The following is a 13022-nucleotide window of genomic DNA, read 5'->3' on the forward strand; positions in this document are numbered from 1 at the left end:
TGTGACAGATTGGAAATGGGTCCAGAATAAAGACTGAAAGGATTGTAGTGACATCGGTGTTACAGGGATGAATGTCTGGCCCAGGTGAGAAAGGAAGTGGAAGGCCAGGACACAGGAGGAAGGCACCCTGCCTGGGAAGGCTATTAAATCAGTTAGGACAGGAGTAAAATTCAAACCAGGAACCAGGAAGTCCATCTCCAAGGCAGCATGAAAGAGTTGAGACTGAGAACTGCAAATGACTAAAGATAGACGCGGGCAGACGAGCTCACTGAGTCTCCTAAGTGAGTGGAGTGGTTTAGAAGGAAGAATGGCACCATGGATCACCTGAGAAACCAAGTTGAACATCACATGCTTTTCTATTCGCCCCCCCCCCCCAGGACACCATTAAATACCCTAAAAGAGCAGAAATAATTCACGTTGAGGGAGCAGTAATATTTTGAAGTAAAGGTTTTACAAAAATGCTTTGCAGCTCTTAGTACACGACTCAGGTGATTCAATGCTTGCTGTGCAATCGTGAGGACCAGAGTTTAGAGAGGTAGCATCCTTGTGAAACTGGGGTCTGGTGTGGCTCCATAGTAACCCCAGTGCTTGGATGGGACAGTGGAGACAGGACAATTCCAGGAGCTGGCTGCTTACTCCAAATTGGTGAACTTCAGGTTAAGAGAGACTCTGTCTTAAAAAAATAATGTGGAGAATGACTAAGAAAGATATCCAATGTTGGCCTCTGGACTACACATAAACACTTACACACACACACACACACACACACACACACACACACACACACACACCTTTAGATATGTATGCACAAACATGTACAGGCATGAATCTTCAAATGCATTCATACATGTACATACAATACACCATACAAATAGACATAGACAGACAGACACATTTAGACAAATGCATACTCAACATCTCTGTGCCTATTGGTCTCTTTCTTTGCCAAATGCAATAATTTGATCTGTTCATTCTACTGCCATTCATGTGCATTAAGCCTGAAAGTACAACTTTAAATAATGTCTGCCACTGAAGGAGCTGGGGTGGCTGCCTGGCTGTGCTCCACCACCATCTGTCTGATCTTGGTGTTGGATCTCCCACATTTGGAACCCCATAAACTTTTGTCATCAATCCTTGTGCTGTCTGTATGTGTACACTTCTTAAGTTTATTGGCCCCAGACTTCTGTTCCACCCAGTGCGCTAAGTGCTGGTTGACATTCGGTTCCATCAGCTACAAACATGGCACTAGATTGAAGTAAGATGGTAGAGACTACTGTGCACAATGCTCCTGGGGGAGAAGGAAGAATCTGGAACCTCTCATGTTTCAACACCGTGCACCCATGAAATGGGGTACATATGTTATACCATGTAAGTCATAGACTTAATTGCTTTGAGATGTCATAACACGCATCCCTTGTCAAAGCAGCAATAAAAGGAAGCAAGAAAGACCCATGTTTCAGTTGTAGGGTATGTCTCCACCAGAGTCTTTGTGTTTCCCCCTCCAGCTGACTATGACAAGTAGTGGTTCTGTTTTAACCAGCTCGATTCTACATCAGCTTTACACGCACACTCTAGTCCTGAAAGGGACATTTGGGGACAGATACCTCTCCCACCTCCTTTCAGTATCCCCCCTCTAAGATGATAGTCAGTTTCTAGCGCCATTCAGATTTGTTTGAAATCATCCTTTTATGCTAAACATCCAGCTGTGCAGGTTCTCATGGCAGTATGCACTTTCCTGATTTGTCTTGTCTTGCTGTGGCTTTTATTCTTGTACCGTCCCAGACTCAGTTTGAACTTCTGGTGGACATAGTCTGCTCATATGTGCTCTCTGTGTTTCTGAGACCCAAGGACTTCACAGAGCAGCTAAGGCAGGTCTATTGATCAGTCATTGCTTGAGCTCTGGGTACTATCTATTTCTGAGGCAGAATGAGTTATGCCCAGACTTGCATACATTCTTTTGTTCTCTGCTGAGACCAAGGAGGTGGCAGAAAGCCTGGACTCTGGAAAACCTGTCATCATCGCATGATGCCTAATGTCCCTAGGTATAATTTTCCTACAACAAAATGGGAATTGCTATTGGCATTTACCTCATTGGTAGTGAAGACTAGACTCAGTGATGAACACAGGCTGCTTGTGTGTGTGTGTGTGTGTGTGTGTGTGTGTGTGTGTGTGTGAATTTGTGCAATAGACACTTACCTGATACCTGGTAGTATCAGTATGTGATCCATCTCTCTGTGATTCCTAATCGACTTCTCTCTGTCGGTCAAATGTCTTGGAAGAGTTCTCATTTGCATGGTAATGCTCATCGTTGCTGTTGTGTGTATTTCAATTCAAGATGTTCATGGCTCAGTCAAGCTCCTGGCTAGAAGCAGTTCTTTACCTCTAGGGTTGAGGTGTGGCAGGGGCAACAATATTGTATAATTTTAAATGCACATCCATAAGGTCCCTTGATCCTCCCGCAGAGGTGATATTGTCACATATGGTGTTACAGGTGGCAGCTGTCAAGCTCAATCAGGTGCCATCTACAATGCAAGCATGGTACAGCCCCTCCCCCAGCTTTCAGTGTACTGCTATCCACTGCCATATGGTGGTGCAACTTGCTCACAGACATCTTATGAGATTAGTGTTGTTGTTCTCATTTTAAAAGTAAGGAAATTGGGTCTTAAGAGATCTTTTAGATCTAAAAATACGAAGAAAATGGTCTTCTAATAAGTCGGTGACTGCTTCTCCTAGTCTGTGTATTTTGTCAGTTGCCAGGAAATTACCCTGGAGGGAAGCAAACAATCCATTTCAAACTGTTTGCCTTTGTTGCATCTTCTCCTCCACCCCCACAGTGAGAAATGGAAAATCCAATAACTAATAAAGAGCACTGTAAAGTCTGTTCCCTTTGTCGAAAGGATTTAATCATGGGGGTGAACTCCACAAATATTTGTGCCGTCAAGCAGAGCGTGAATCAGCTGGTGGTGCTTCCATGGACTAAGGCTCCTCACAGACAGGGAGGCTTGTGGATGGATCACTGGACAGCTTGGAACTCGGCGGTGGGAGCATCTGTACAAAAACTCGGTAGTTTCCAGCTCCTGAATGAGACACCTACCAAAGTGTGGCTGTAGGGTGTGCAGCCCAGAACTGTGTTTATACATATCTATAGGGGTGCAGATGGAGGCTCAGGCAATTGTAAGGTAGCCCATTCCCAAGGGAATGGCTGTCTGCCTACACAGAACCTACAGCTATAATTGAATCCTTTCTCCTTTCCTCAGAGCCTTACAGTTGACTTCACCAAGGTTCAGAAACACAGAGCTGCTGGTTTCCCCTGCTATGGGTTCCACTGTGCAGTCTCTTTTCAGTTAGCCACTGTACTGTGTTTTCTAAAATAGACAGGAACATCTTCGTCAAACATAATTGCCCCAAACAACATAGCCATGACAAAAAAAAAAAAAAAAAAAAAAGAAACCAAAAAAACAAAACCAAAAAATTTTAGCAAAGCTCCCAAAATCTCTATAGCCCATATCTGATCAATCTCCTCCTCCTACCTCACTTTTCTCACTCTCCAGAGCTATACCCTACTGACTTCCTGCACCCTAGTGACTGTTCAGCTCTGACTGTGTACCCCACTGACTGTGCCTACACCTGAGTGATTGTGTGTACCTCTGATTGTGCCTACATCCAAGTAACTGTGTGTATTTCTGACTGTGCCCCCCACTGTCTGCCTGCACCTGAGTGACTGTGCATGACTCTGAGGGTGCGTAGCTCAGTCCTCTTCCTCCATCCATCCCTCTGTCGTCTCTGCTTCCTTCAGGCTTCTCTCCCTCTTCTCTCCTGCAGTAGCCTTTCCTCTCTTGCTCACTACGACCATCAACAGTTTCCTCTTCCTTGTTGTGTAGATTTTATTTTATTATGGACAACAATCTCTTATGATACATTTTTGTTCTTATGTGACAGCTTTAAAACCGCTTTTAGAATGTTTTACCAGAACTTTCCTGGATGCATGTCAGGGTCGGGTCTGTGTAGTTCTCTTTCCTGGCAGACTACAGACTTCCTGATGATCAGAGGCATATTTTACATATTGTTGACTCCCGCATGAAAGCCATTGCCAGCCTGGTAGAGGTAAATTGAATTTCTGAATAATCCATATGCATGTCTTCCCTGATGACAGGTGAGGTTAGCTCTGTGTGTGTTTGTAAGCTGCCTACTGCTGACAGATACCAAGGCAACCACTTTCAGTATTGCTCTTTAGAGATGATGAGACTCAAGACAGCCAGGTACTAGCAAAGTCCCCTCTAGTAATTACACTGGCAGGCAACCAGATCCAGCAGAGACCCAGCAGGCATCCTTGCCAGCTTGTACCCAATGGCTCTCTGTCTGGCTTTGTTCCCAGGAGAATCCCAAGGCAGAGAAAGAGACTGAGAAATTCAGAGATTCACAAAGTAAATAGACACTTAGGACAAAAAGCTAGGGGCATGTGGCATATACTTTAATGCTGTTGGAACAAGTTAGAGCTGCAAATCATAAGGGCCCAGGTAAACCCTAGAGGGGGCAGACAGGGAAAAACATGTTATCTGCTACAGAAGGTACTATGTAGCCCTTATACTTGGTCCTCACTTGAATATTTTATTCTGTGATACAGATGCCTCCTGGTGATGGTTTCTGGGAAGTATAGAGAACAGTGTGAAGGGTCCTCAGAACCCAAAAAGCTATGAAAGAAACCAACAGTATAACTGCAGCAGATGTACCAAGGGAATTGGGATTTAAACTTTGATGTATGCTTCTATGATGAATGGCAGCATTATTTACAACAGCCAGCATAAAGAAGCAGCCTAAATATCTATTGAAGGATGGATAAAGAAACTGTACTATAGACATATGACAGAGTAATGTTCTAGCATAAAAACAAAGAAATGCTCGAACTCGCAGCAGCATAGGTGAACCCGAAGGGCTAAGTATGCTAGAAGAAAAAAAAAGCTAGATCTAAGAAAATGTTTCATGATCCCACACATGGCACTAGAAGTAGTCACACTCAGAAGCAAAGGTTTGCAATCATATTGGAGAGGATCTGTTGTCAGGGAACGGTATCCAAAGTAACATACAATTTTGTAGGGGCTATGAGGCTGAACTAAGAATAAGGTTGGGCACATTCATGAATCACAGGTCATAATATCAAATGAGTCAATATTTACCAACACAGTATAAGGAAAACTCAGCCTGGTAAGTGATGCATGGCTGTAACCCTAGAACATAGGACATTGAGTCAGGGGGATGCAGAATTTATCCCAATGTGGGCTACATAGCTAGTCTCTGCCAATAAAACCTAAACCCACACTCTAAAACCAAATGAACAAAACAAAATAGAAAACCTCACAGGCAAAGGAGATTACCTACACTGTCTATAGGCTGAACTTGCTGGTGCCATCAGTTTAAAAAATTGTAAGAATTTTTTTTTTAACTGTGTAAGTGTGCACAACTCTTCATGCCTGCAGTGTGCATATACGTGTTGGTGTAAGTGTTTGCTCACGAGTTGTGGAGATTAGAGACAATGTCAAGGATCTTTCCCAATCAACCCTCACCCTGATTTTTTCAGGGGACAGGATTTCTCACTGAATGGGAAGCTTACTGACTTGACTAGGCTGGCCAACCAATGAGCTCCTCCAACCTTTCTCTCTTTATTCCCTCAGTGCTGGGGTCACAGTTCTAGGACATCTTATGTGGGTGCTTAGGGTCGGAACACATGTCTTGCTGCTGGAGTGGCAGTACTTTATTGACTGAGCCATCTTCCTAGCCACTGTAAGGGCTTTAAAATGTGGAAAACTTCAGATTTTGCTCAGGGTCATTAGTTATTCCAGTTGAGCCATTGCAATCTGGATCATAACTCAGCCACTTAGTGGTCATTCTTGCTTTAAATCTTGTAGTCACGTCCAGTGGAACCTGCTGTACAGCTGAGGTTGATTTACGTTGTAACCTGGCTCCTGAGGTCCTGGGAAGTAACTGCAGCCACACACTTGGGGAGAATTTGATTGGCTTCTGAAATTCATGAATTCTTGCATGTAACAAATTTATGAGCTTTAAGGTCATAAATCAGGGAGCAGTGAAGGCTACTTTGAGAGAGCCCCATTCTATGGTCCACACAGATAAACAAGATACTGTAAGAGAAAGTGTACTGAGGACGAAACAACCTCAGGACGAGCTATGTTCAGGACTACCTCAAACGGAATGGTTAGTGAGGGTCTCCTGGAGGAACAGACATTTCATATCAGTGAGGGCCTCCTGGAGGAAGTGACAATTCATTTGAGATCTGAATGATGAGAAGAGAACAGGCAGAGGGAACCCATAGGGGAAGTAGATGCTGGAGAGAAGGCATAGCAGGGTCAAGGGCTCTGGAGCAGAGCAGGAACTAAGTAGATTCAATGATCTAAAACACTGGATCTGAACAAGGGCCTGAGAGGGGCTGAACCAGAGTTGTCAGCTAGAGACAGAATTTGTGCTATTCTCAGGGTCATGGAAAACACTTGAAGCTTTTTCTCTAAATGGAAATGCTAGTCACCAAAAGTCTGATTTACAGTCAAGTTTCAGCAGAACTAAGTATGCATTTGTGCTTATTAACAAATTATCCATAATATGCACGCACTTGTATAGGTCCATCTATTTATCTATCACCTGTGTGTGTGTGAGTGTGTGTGTGTATGTATCTGTCTGTCTGTCTGTCTGTCTGTCTGTCTGTCTGTCTATCTATCTATCTGTCTATCATTTATCATTTATCTATTATATACCTATCTAACATATATCTAAGCATGGCTTACCTGGGCAATGGGTTCTCTCCTTCATCTGTTTGGATTCTGGGATCGCATTAAGGTGCCTTTACCCACTAAGCCATCTTGCTGGCTCAAGAAATGAATTTCTGTTCATTTAATCTTACCCAGTCTCAGGCATTCTATCACGGCAGTACACAGAACACTAACACATACACTCCAGGTAGCAAATGTTGGTGGATCCAGTGAGTACAAGCCTTTCTCTGGGAATGTCATGCTCTGAGCTGCAGGAGCATTGAGACGACCAGCTCTTTCTGCTTGCTTTGGCTTGTCCTTCCTCTTTGAGTCAGGCCCTGGTCACTCTCTTCTGTGCTTTAGAATTGTATTCTATAGTCAGCCTTAGGAAGGAGAGCTGCAGCCCAAAAGCCATTGTCTAAGACAACCATTCTCCACAGCTTGCACCATGCCTCTCCTCACCCTTTTTATTCTAGTCACATGGCCACACAGCTTTTCCTCTAGGTCAATGGAAAGTTTCTGCATTGCTATGTCCGATATGCCTTCTTCATCAATTGCTTCTCTGTAAACTACTCTCTGGCTTGAGGTTTATTGAAACCAGAGATGTTAGAGTATACCGGGGAATAAGAGGCAAGGCCACTTTGCTCTCACCCCTGTTAACTCAATGGCAAAACTTCTATCGTCTTTATATTTATATGTCTGTGAACATATGTTCGTGTGTTTAAGCAAGATTTAAACAGTGAACAACACTTCTCAGTCACTTCGGTTTTCTGAGACAGGGTCTCTCACTTACTAAGTGGGCTAGCCTGACTGGCTAGGGTTCTACCAGCATCCGTCTTCAAGGGCTGAGATTATAAACATACAGTGTGATGCTCAACTGTCGGCTTTTCCTGTAAGTCTGGGGATCAAACTCAGATCTTCATGTTTACACAATAAGTAGAAGTTATCTATTCAGACTCTGCAGAAAACTTGAGGTACTTTTGTTAGCCCTGTGAGAAGAAAGGAGACTCTAAGATTCACAGAGAACTGCTGACACCACTCATTCCTGCAGACAGTGTTTACCACCTGCTTTTCTGTAGCCACCCACATGCGGATTTCTGGCTTAGGACAGTACTGGAGATCCCAGCTAACTGAAAAACAACTTGCTATCAAATGATCAGGGCCTGGTGAGGCCAGGCTCCTCTCTCAGCCATGTAAATGAAGCTCCACAGTCAAGTTGTCATGTGCCAAGTGTTAGCACACCAGACTTCTCCATGGAGCTGACAGCCAGTTTTGGGTGTAGAACTATGTTCGTTTCTCTACTGATAAAATATGGGTCTAGTCAGGTCAAATGGCTTTCCAGAGATCTCACAGTAGCTGGTTATGAATTCTAATCTATTGTCTCTTAGTACCACCTCGTTCTAATTCATTTAACTGACTGTTAAGGGTGGCCCTTCCCACCAAGAACTTGACCTTTAGTCACATCCACATCCCTCTGTGAAGTCAGCCCAGAGGAACAAGGACATAGCTTCTGTGACAGAAGGCTGGGCTACAGCAGGTAAAACTTTGTGGGTTTCCCTTGTCCTGATCACAAGGGTCCATACAAAAACCCAAACGGGCATTGTGTTAGAGTCAGAAATGGAAATCTAAGCACTCAGAATTCTCTACACCGGAAAACCATGCAACGTTGAAATTGGGAAAGATCATGTTAACACATCATGCCGTCTGGCATAAGGTATTGAAATGATGGTGCTTTAGTGAAGCCTTGGAAGAGACAGTGTGCACATCTCATCTCTGATGGAGGGCAAAGATTGTGAGTTCCACTCAAAGCCAAGCAAAGTACTCTTTCCCTTCACTTATTTGATAATATTGCCAACATATAGAAAAATCACTCCCAAGATTTTTTTTAAAGAAGGAAACATTTTTCCACAATGTAAAGACATATGATTTAAAAAATTATCAAAAGTATAAATGTGGGTTGAAAAACAGCTTAGTTGCTAATGTGCTTGCCATGCAAGCTTGAGCATATGGGTTCAATCCCCAGTACCTACATAAAAGGGAGAGCTTCTATAACCCCAATGCAGAAGTGACAACAAGAAGATCATTGGTTCTTCCTGGTCACCCAGTCTAGGCATGTAGGTGAGCTCTAGATTCTGAGAAAACCTGTCATCAAGACTGGACTATGAGGAGGAAAATACCCACATCGACCTCTGACCTCCACTCACACCCACCCACACCAATCCATATCTACCCTGCCACCAACTGATCCACACCCACTCCCACTCACACCCATCTACCCACTCCCACCCATCTACCCACTCCCATCCCCTCCACTCCCCCCCACATCTCCCCAACACTCACACAGATCTAAGTCCAACACAGAAACCAAAGCATTAGGCAGATGCAGAACTCAGTGTACTAGAATATTAGTTTCAAGTGAAAAATAAAGGACTGAATCATTCAGCAAAGTTTACTCGGGGACAAAATTCTTCAAACGTGAGTTAATCCACCATTCCTGGGAACTTTGCCCTTTCTCATTTACAAAATCAGGGTTCTCTGACTAATGCCAGAGAACTCTTCCAGGGCAATAATGAAGCAGCACTTATTTTTTTTAATTGCTTCCGCTGTAGGTCTGTACACAGATGGGCTTGAAAAGAAAGTAGTATTTTGGACTGAATTCATTTATCTTTCCCCCCTCCCTATCTGGATTCCCATGAGTAGTGGACATAGATAGCACTTGGTTTGTTCCTTGCAGCTACTTAGAAGTTCTTTAAGATGAATGGGTGAACAAACTCTTACGTACACATCCATTATATTTATATTGACAACGTATAAATGGATGTTTATGCAAATCCACTAGCTGGTTATGTATTGTGACAATCTCTAGAAATAAATCCTAGGTCTGCCTGGATTTCACTTTAGTGCTGCTAAATCTTTCTGAGCTATGGCCGGAGGCTCAGCTGATGCTCTGGGGCTTCTGCAGCTCGAATTTTAGAAATCTTGCATTTTCCTTGGCCCAGGGCAGCACCGAGCACAAACAACTCACAGCTGTTTATACTTCCTGCCCCAGAAAGCTGGCATCGGGGTGGTTCTTGGAATCACCTTGGCAGAACATTAACTTTTTCAACAAACTTTTATTGTCTCCAGGGATCTTTCATTCTGGAAACTTCCAACATACAACAGAGGTCTTCAAAGGGTTAAACTGAAGAAGTAGAACTAAATTCTCTCAATGATTTTCTGGGGAAAATTGGTGAAAACTTTTTATGTATGTTACTTTCAGGCTCAAAAATCTTTGAAGGTTTATAATATTCAAAACAATTGAGACTCTTAACCTGGCAGCCTCATCTCCTTCTATCTTACGACATTTATGGACCAGACACTTAAGAGTGCTACAAAGCCTTATTCTGTATAAATACCAACATCCTTAGCTTTAGTAGATCAGAGACATGGTGGGACAAATAGTTGCATAGTTCCATATTTAATTACACCTCTAGTAAGTGTTGTGAGGGAGAGAGTCATAGGGTTGAGAGAACCTGTCAATGAGTCCTCAGCTGACACCGAGGCACACTGCATCTTGAAAGTTGAACATGAAGAACTTCAGTCATTATCAGAGGAGAAATTAAAAATAACTGTAAGTTTTAAGCATGGGACTGATGAGATTATTCAGGTCTTTGAACGTATCACTCTGGCTGCAATGTAAAAGTGGACAGCAAGAAGAGACTCAGAGGCCAAGAAACTCATCAGGAATGTGATGAAGTGTTCCAGATGGGAAGATGGGAACTGGGATGAAGGGGGTAATGATTGAGAAGGTAGGATGATACTTGTAGAAGTGAAAGTGAGCAGAGTGGCAATTAACTAAGATTTTATCTCTGCAGTCGGCTTCTCCGTTTCAGTTTGTGTTTCATTTATATAAATGACATAATTTGCCTTTTATGAGTCATGTTAAGGAAAAAGAAAGACTTCTGTGTCATAAGAACAACACAATTGTATTATTGTTTTTTCTTTTGGAGATAGAATCTTTCTATGCAGCCCAGGGTGGCACTGACATTAATTCTCTTGCCTCAGGCTCAAAAGTTGAGGCTATAGGTATGCCGCACCGCCTGGATCATGATGTAGTCTTTCCCCAGAAGTAGTTAAACATACTGAGTCCCATTTGTAATCCCAACACTTAAAACTAAAGGAGGAGGGCAGCATTATCCTGGGCTACAGAGTAAGTTTTAGACTAGCCTGGACTGAGATGTGGGATTGTTTAAAAAAAAATCCTCTCCCCCCAACACAACAACCAGCTTGGCATGGCGGCACATGCCTTGCTAGGGTCCAAATGGCACTGGGTCAATCAATACCTTAAAGAACCTCTAGTTTGGGTTTTTCTATTGGGTGTTCTGAAACATATTTTTAGTATAATACCACAGTTTTCTTGTCTGTGTATGTCTTTATACTATATAAACTATAAATTTCAGTATTTCTAGGTTTTGAGAAGGCCAGCTACACATTTCCCGGTGTATTACCAACACTCCAAAAGACAATTTCTGCTATCATTTGGAGATATTCACACTTGCCAAAATAAGAAAAACAAGAAGTAGAAATTATTTTCTAGCAGTAGGATTAGAGAGATGGCTTATTGGTTCAGAGCGATTACTGCTCTGATAGAACAAGAGAGCTCAGTTTACAGCACCCACATAGAGGTATACAACCATTTGTGACTCCAGTTACAGGAAGTCTGATGCTTTCCCCTGTCTTCCATGGACACCAGGCACATACTGTACAAAGACATACATGCAGATAGATATTCCTGCATATAAAAAGAATAGGCAAAGTTGTTTTTAAAGACAATAGAAGTTAAAATCTAAATAGATAAGGTCCCATTAATGTCAATGATTTGTGCCAATGGAAAACTTGGGAGATATATAAGCATTAACAATTATAGAATTTGCACCAGGTGATGGTACACATGCCTTTAGACCCAGCACTCAGGAGGCAAAAACAGATATTTGTGAGTTCAAGGCTAGCCTTGTCTACAGAGCAAGTTACAGGATAACCAGGGCTACACAGAAAAACTCTGTCTCAAAAAACAAACAATAAAGAACTGTCTTACTGTAATTTGATGTACCAAGATTGGTTGATATCCTGGGAGGTCTGATTTTTTTTTTTTTAAAATGGAAACACAGAAGGGTTTGTTACGGAAAAATACTTTTAAAGGGGGATATGAAGTGGACATTTCTGGTTTCTTTGGAGTCTCAGTTATTTCATGTGATGTTTTACTGAAGCAGACAGGTAGAAGATGTTTTGCTGAAGCAGAGATAGAGATAGGTGAGAGGATGTTTTGCTGAAGCAGATACATGGGAGGACTCGTGACGTTTAGAAAGAATATAAATATAACCCCACAGACAGAGTGATGAGGCTCTTATATTTGTTCACCTTGCATTGGGTCACTGATTTTTGCTTGTTGTGACTTTGTAGAGTAACTCATCAAAGAACTTCTCATCAAGCTCCTTCTTGCCACTTCATGGCTATTGATTCATGTTTGGTGTTTGCTAATTGGACTGGACTGCCACTACTGATTTGTGTTTGATGTTTTAGATGGGACTGCTGATATTCTGACAACAAAGATTGGGATCTCCCCAAAGAACTACTTCTACATAGGTTCACATCCTCTGTTTCCTATTAATCTTTCTTTTCCCCTACCTCTGGTAGGTAGGTGGGCTTGAAGGAGGTTGAGCCATTAAAGAACCCTAATTAAAGTGGGTTTTAAAAAATCCCAGCCTAAAAGAAATGGATCTAGGGGAGAGGAGTGGTCAAGGAGCCCTAGGGGGAGTGAAGGAATGAAAAACTGCAATTGGAACTGATCACATGAGAGATGAATAAGAAGAAAGAGAAACAAAGGGGGCCATTTCCTCTTCTTTCTTCTCTCCTCCTCTCACCTCTTCTTTTTACCTTTTCCCTTTCTATTTTCTCTGCACTCTCTCTTCTCCTCCTTTGTTGCCTCCTTATGCTTTCAATAAGAGATCAGTGTTATGGGTCTCCAGTTTGATAACATCAATTCCATTACTGGGAGGAAAGGAAAGAGATTTCAGAGCCAATATCCTACAATACAGTCTGGATCAGCCTTTGCTTCTCACTGGCTTGTAACCTTGGATAAAAAACCGTCACGTTCCTCAAGCAGAGTTTCAAAGTTTTCATTTATAGCAAAACCCAAAATGCCAATATGCTGGTTTTGTTTGTTCTGCCTGCTCAGGTTGTTTGGAGAAAGAGCTGCATACATGACTTGCAAAGCACTCTGCAGATGTA

This window comes from Arvicanthis niloticus, chromosome 11 (assembly GCF_011762505.2).
Source record: "Arvicanthis niloticus isolate mArvNil1 chromosome 11, mArvNil1.pat.X, whole genome shotgun sequence".
NCBI classification, from domain to species: domain Eukaryota; kingdom Metazoa; phylum Chordata; class Mammalia; order Rodentia; family Muridae; genus Arvicanthis; species Arvicanthis niloticus.